Source organism: Lactuca saligna, chromosome 6 (genome assembly GCF_052625555.1).
Source record: "Lactuca saligna cultivar CGN05327 chromosome 6, ASM5262555v1, whole genome shotgun sequence".
NCBI classification, from domain to species: domain Eukaryota; kingdom Viridiplantae; phylum Streptophyta; class Magnoliopsida; order Asterales; family Asteraceae; genus Lactuca; species Lactuca saligna.
This window is the reverse complement of record NC_136422.1, coordinates 61,364,675-61,372,042: the sequence shown is the minus strand read 5'-3', so window position 1 is coordinate 61,372,042 and position 7,368 is coordinate 61,364,675.

Sequence of the window (7,368 nt, the reverse complement as noted above, 5' to 3'; positions counted from 1 at the left end):
AATCGACCTCGTTCCAGGAGCAACTCCTCTCGCTAAATCACCCTATCGGTTGGCTCCTGCTGAAATGCAGGAATTGTCCAGCCAACTCAGTGAGCTTCTGGACAAGGGATTTATCCGACCTAGCTACTCGCCATGGGGAGCTCCAGTGCTCTTTTTCAAAAAGAAGTACGGATCTTTTAGAATGTGCATCGATTACAGCGAGTTAAATAAACTCACTGTTAAAAACCGCTACCCACTTCCACGAATCGATGATCTATTCGACCAGCTCCAAGGAGCTAGTTATTTTTCTAAAATAGATCTACGGTCCGGATACCACCAACTTAAAGTCCGGGAAGAGGATATTCCTAAAACCGCTTTCCGAACCCACTAAGGACATTATGAATTGGTCGTAATGCCCTTCGGTCTAACAAATGCACCTGCCGCATTTATGGATCTAATGAATCGAATCTGCCGACCGTTCCTTGACAACTTCGTCATTGTGTTTATCGATGAAATCCTCGTCTATTCTCGAAGCAAAGAAGAGCATGGCCAACATCTCCGACAAGTCCTAGCAACTCTACGATCAGAAAAGCTTTACGCCAAACTCTCCAAGTGTGAGTTCTGGCTCCGGAGTGTGAACTTCCTAGGTCATGTAGTCAGCCAGGATGGAATCCATGTGGATCCCTCTAAAGTCAAGGCTGTTGAAGGATGGGCAATCCCGACAACACCTACGGAAATCCATCAGTTCTTGGGTCTAGCAGGCTACTATAGGAGATTCATTCAAAACTTTTCTAAGATCGCCAAGCCACTTACTTCCCTTACTCAAAAGGGCGTACCATTCAAATGGACAGATAAACAAGAGATTGCGTTTCGGTCATTAAAGCAAGCTCTCTGTAGCGCCCCTATACTATCTCTACCGGAAGGAACAGAAGATTTTGTAGTCTACTGCGATGCGTCAAATCGAGGCTTAGGTTGTGTACTCATGTAGCGTGGAAGGGTGATAGGTTACGCATCTCGCCAACTAAAGACACACGAAGTAAATTATACGACCCATGACCTGGAATTGGGAGCCGTGGTCTTCGCCTTGAAAATTTGGAGGCACTACCTGTACGGTACGAAGTGCACCATCTTCACGGACCACAAGAGTCTCCAGCACATCTTGAACCAGAAGGAGCTGAACATGAGACAACGAAGATGGGTTGAATTACTAAACGACTACGAATGTGAGATCAAGTACCACCCAGGCAAGGCCAACATGGTAGCTGATGCATTAAGTCGGAAGGAGTACTCTAATCGCCGTACGAAAACTCTCTCGATAACCATTCAATCTCATCTAGCCACTCAAATTGCATCAGTCCAGTCGGAGGCTATGAAAACGGAAAATAGAGCTAGCGAGGCATTGTGCGGGATGGAGAAGAACCTAGAAACAAGGGAGAATGGGGTATACTACTTCATGAACCGTATTTGGGTCCCAAAAATTGGAGGATTTAGGGAGGCCGTTATGAAGGAAGCCAACAAGACACGATACTCCATTCATCCCGGTTCAGACAAGATGTACTTGGATATCAAACAACACTATTGGTGGCCTAACATGAAGGCGAAAATTGTGACCTACGTTAGTAAGTGCCTTACGTGCGCCAAAGTAAAGGTGGAATACCAGAAACCCTCAGGATTGTTACAGCAACCGGCAATCCCTGAGTGGAAATGGGAGGGGATTTCTATGGATTTCGTGACTAAGCTACCCAAAACGTCGGATGGATTAGACACCATATGGGTAATAATCGACCGACTGACGAAATCTGCCCATTTCCTGCCAATTAAAGAATCTTATAAGATGGAGAGACTGACGCGTTTATACATTCGAGAAATCGTGAGACTCCACGGAGTGCCAGTATCTATCATCTCGGATAGGGACAGTAGGTTCACTTCACGATTTTGGCAATCACTCCATAAGGCACTGGGAACTCACCTCGATATGAGCACCGCTTATCATCCACAAACGGATGGTCAAAGCGAGCGAACCATCCAGACACTCGAATACATGCTCCGTGCATGCGTAATAGACTTTGGGAAGTCTTGGGATACCCACCTACCTTTAGTCGAGTTCTCATATAACAATAGTTATCATTCGAGCATCAAGGTGGCTCTTTTCGAAGCACTGTACGGGCGTAAGTGTAGATCACCGTTATGTTGGGCTGAGGTAGGTGACACCCAGCTAGCAAAAACACATATGTCGGACAAAGCACTAACGGGACCGGAGATCATTCGTGAAACCACGGAAAAGATCATTCAAATCAGAGCTCGATTGCAAGCATCGCGTGACCGACAAAAGAGCTACGCTGATAAACAGCGAAAGCCCTTAGAATTTCAGGTCGGTGATCGAGTACTGTTGAAAGTCTCACCCTGGAAAGGAGTTATCCATTTTGGAAGCGGGGAAAACTGAACCCACGATACATTGGACCTTCAAAAATCGTCGCCCGAATAGGTCCGGTAGCATACAGACTGCAACTACCCGCAGAGCTAAACGGTGTACACCCCGTGTTTCATGTCTCTAATCTGAAGAAGTGCCTATCAGATGAAACCCTTGTCATTCCTCTTGACGAAATCGAAATCAATGAGAATCTCCTGTTCGTTGAGGAACCAATCGAAATCATGGACAGGGAGGTGAAGCGTACTAAGCAAAGTCGCATCCCGATCGTGAAAGTACGGTGGAACGCAAAGCGTGGGCCAGAATTCACGTGGGAACGCGAAGACCAAATGAAGCCAAAGTACCCTCACCTATTCTAGCATTCTCAAATCTAGCTTTCAAACAGAATTTCGGGACGAAATTCCCTCTAACGGGGGGATGATGTCACAACTAGAAATTTTGTGTCTTGTAATCACTACATTCAAGTAAAGGTTGAATCAAAAACTTAAGAGCATGTGTGATACCTATTATTATGACATCAAAAACTTCAATCAAATACATCATACAAGTACTACAAATGGTCATCAAGAAATTGGAAACCCTAGAAGTCCTCGTTTAAGTCCATTTTGGACTAGGACTTCCTTATTGGGCCCAAATGGACCAATAAGCTTCCAATTTGACTATCATGGGCTTAGAACCCTTAAATGGGCTCTAATTGGATCCACATTTATTTATTTCAATATTTTGGGCTATGTTGGGCCTAGAATGAAATGAATTAAAAGTTATGAACCATAATTAACTTAAACTAGCCCAACAAAGTATAAAAATCACACTTATATCTTACAATCATCAAACCTAACTCTAATATTGGGCTTAGGGGCATTAAAGCCCAATACTCTCTTTTCTTTCCAAATTTCGGCCCAAGACAAGCCCAAGAGGAAGAAGTTGACTTATGGATTGCCACCTCATTATTACCCCTTGGATCTCCATGCACTAACTCATGTCTCCATGCACACATCACCTCACTCACTTCTCTTCTCCCTCCCTCTTTTTCCTTCGGCCGAAAGCACCCACACACACACACACTTCCATCATTTTTGCTTATCAAACACTCTCAAGAACACCCTCCACTCTCTTCACTAAATTTCGAAGATTCAAGAGCATTCCAAGGAGAATCCTTCACAAAAATATCATCTAGGTAAGTTGAAACTTGGATCCATACATTAGACTTCTTCTTACATCCAAAAATCTCTCCTTAACTCATATGAAAGCATAATCTTGTGTCTTAGAACCTCTCAAACTCGAGATCATCAAGAAAAGGTTGCTTAGGCCGAAAATCACCAAATTTTCTTCCATTTCTCCTCCAAAACCGAAACCAAACCCTAAGGTGAGCTTCATACCCCCTTATTTTCGGTTTTTATAAGTTTTTGTGGGGGAGAATACAAGCAAAGGTGTAGATCTAACATTATGTGTATGCCTTGTATGATTTCTATGCTTATATGTGTGTTTGGTATGATTATGATGTTGGATCTAGTCATAAATCACTAAAAACCGAGATATACTTTATGTTAAATGATACTAACATAAAACATACTACTACATACAAAGTATACCAAGAAAAATAGCTAAGTGGCTTAATAATACATACTTTGGGCTAAAAACTCATTTTTTTTAGACATAAATGTTAAAAATACAAAGTTGAAGGGCCCAAAATGAAATATTTCAAAATCTGATGGGTGAGATGAGTCAAGACAGTTTCCATAATGTATTTTCTGAAAATATACTCTTTTGGAGGATTAAAAACATAACTTTCAAGCTTAATGGGCTAAAAATGACAATTTCGGCCCAATAGGGCCCATTATGCGAAATTTTCTGTTTTGGAAGGCCAAAACTGTGTTTTTCTGTAAAATAGTGGACTACTAGTGTTACAAGTACTTTTCAAAGGTTTAAAATGCTTTTCAAATTTAAAAAGGACCAAAGTTGCAAAAAATTTCCAATTGGGGCCAAAATTGTAAAAACTGCGAAAAAGAAGGGTTATAACTGAGAAAACTGCAATTTCAGGGACTTAAACTGTTTTCAATGAAAAATATGCTGAAAAATATTAATTTCAAAAATTTTTGGTGTTAAAATGTCAAGAAAAATGATTTAAGGACCAAACCGGAAAGTTATTTAATTAGAGGGTGGAAAAAGTAAATTTTACAAACAATGAGGGGCTGAAAACAGAAAACGTTCAAGGCTAATACAATACACGCAACTTGATCAAATATTGGCACCGCGACTACCGACACAATACACAACAATACCAAAAATCGTTGTTAAACGAATTGATTCGGTCTCGGATCAATAATAATCCGAAACTACTAACACAACGGTAACTCGACTCATACACGAAAACATTTGGTAATTCAATACACACGTGAGAGTGCACAGACGTCTACGCACCATCTTTGGGCCCCAAAGTGTAAAATCTTGTTTGTTGGGCCTAGCTAGCCCAATGACCTGATCTTAAGGCCCGAAGACTTCTACCTTACGAGTTGTTGGGTCTTACATGATCTAACACAGCGTAAAAGGACTTTTAATGGCATTTATACTATTGGTCCCCAAGGGTCCTATGGTATTGCTAGTAAAGTCGGTATTTTATGCGAGGCGGGTCAAGGGCCCCTCGTACCTTTTTTTTTATCCCCAACCGGTTAATGGAGTCATCGGGGTCTTCGTGTCCTCTTTCTCTTCGGATGTGGGATTACTCGAAGTCAGGGCGGTCGGATAACGTGATTAGTACGGACGATGCCTACGGGATCGTTAGTATAGTTATAAACGGGTCGTTTGTGTAACGCGTGTTTATAGCAATTAATCATGCGCAAAAATAATCCGATGTCGCCTGGGATTAATGACTTCACGCGCTGCAACGGTTTTATCTTTAACTTCATGGAATTCAAAGAATTAGGAAAACATCGGGTTTTCCTAGGGTTTTTCAATACACACATTTTTCAAAATGCACACAATTTTGATGAACATTTTTCTTACAACTATAGAAACAAACAAGCATACCTATGGATCTTCACAAACGTTGGCAAAAGCTCTTTTCAGAAAATATCGGATTTTCTGGTGGTTTTCAAAATGATACAAAACATTGCTTTTCAAATACCGCTTATGAACTCACCAACATTTCACATGTTGACGTTTTTCAAAATACTTGTATTCTCAGGTAACCAGTGATTCAAAGGAAACATGTACCCAGTGATGGCTTGCAGTTTACTTATTAACGAGTCGAACAATTTGTTTTTGGGAATGTAATGTTTAAACAATGTACTTCATGTAAACTTTATCGGTTGTACTATATTAATGCATGGTGACGAATGTTGTTATGTTCCATATATATTCAATGTTATGGTATTCAATTAAGTCACGACAGCCCTCAGACGTTTCCGCCGTCTGGTTCGGGGGTGTGACAGAAAATCCAAACTGTAAGCCACCCTGCTAACCCTGGAAATTACCCGAAAAATGTCCAATAAATCGGGGACTCAATCTCCCGTCTTCCTAAAGCGTATCACTCCCTTCCTCGATGATACCTTTAGGAGCACCATATCACCGACCTGAAACTCCAACTTTGATCAGCGCCGGTCGACATAGCTCTTCTACCGACTCTGGGTGGTTTGCAGTCTCTATCTGATATACTGAATAAGCTCTGTGGTTTACAGGACTACTTCGATCCTTCCCATGACCCTAAGTCCAACCTCTCCCACAACAAACTGAGGTGCGACATCTTCGACCATACAAGAGCTCAAAAGGTGGAGCACCATTGTTGGAGTGATAACTATTTTTTTAGGAGAACTCTGCAAGAGGTAGTTAGGAATCACAAGTCCCACCAAAATCAATAACATAGGCCCACAATATATCCTCAAGGGTCTATATGGTCAGCTCACTTTGTCCGTCAGTCTGTGGATGGTATGTAGTGCTTAAATGTAACCTCGTGCCCAGTTTCTCGTGGAACTTCTGCCAGAAACAAGAAGTGAACCAAACATCCTGGTCGGAAACAATAGATACCGACACCCCGTGACGAACAACAATCTCCAGGACATACACATCGGCCAAATTTTTAGCCAAAGAACTCTCCCGGATGGCTAAAAAGTTGGCACTCTTGGTCAATCGGTCCACAATGACCCATATAACATCCAAACCCTTTTTCGTCTTTAGTGACTTGGTGATAAAATCCATGGTGATCTGCTCCCATTTCCAAATGGGAACCTCCAGAGGCTGCAACTTTCCATGCGGCCTTGTAAGGTTTGAAATTGATAGTAAGGTGTCGAAGTACTTTTAGGTTTGGTTAGTGTCGAAGTCGAAGTTGAGTACTTCGAATGTATGTATTATGTAAGGCATAGTTGAATTCGAAGCTTTAATGTCAATGTCCTTATGTATTTTTTTGACATCGTCTTTATCACCCTATAAATAGGATAAGTATAGGATTCGAGAGTAGCTTTTGGGCTATTGTGCTTTCTACTCTCTAATATTCTTTGTACTCTTTCATATGTAATCAAAGTGTCAAACATATTATATTTACATCTTTGATCATAATGCTTTCAGTTCTTGGTTTTGTTCTTAATACTCAATTCAAACACACTACATTTGGTATCAGAGCGGGTCTTCGAAGATCAAAGCAATTTTTTGTAGAAACGGTTCTCGGTTTGGCTACATTTAACATAATTGGAACGTTTATGGTGAGTCTCTCAATGATCTCTCAAAATCTCTTTGATCCGTGCTTAAGTTTTCGAATTTTTTTTATCATTTTGACTCATTGGATTATTTTTTTTTTTGAAAAACCTATTTGTTACAATCCAATAATTTTTTCATTGATCAAACCCGATCCAATCCTATTCTTTTGTTTAATTTGATTCCCAAATTGCTAATGTTCATTTGAATCAAGTTTTGGCCTAAAAACTATACATTATTGTTTATTGTTCATTAAATCAAATTTGTGAACAAAA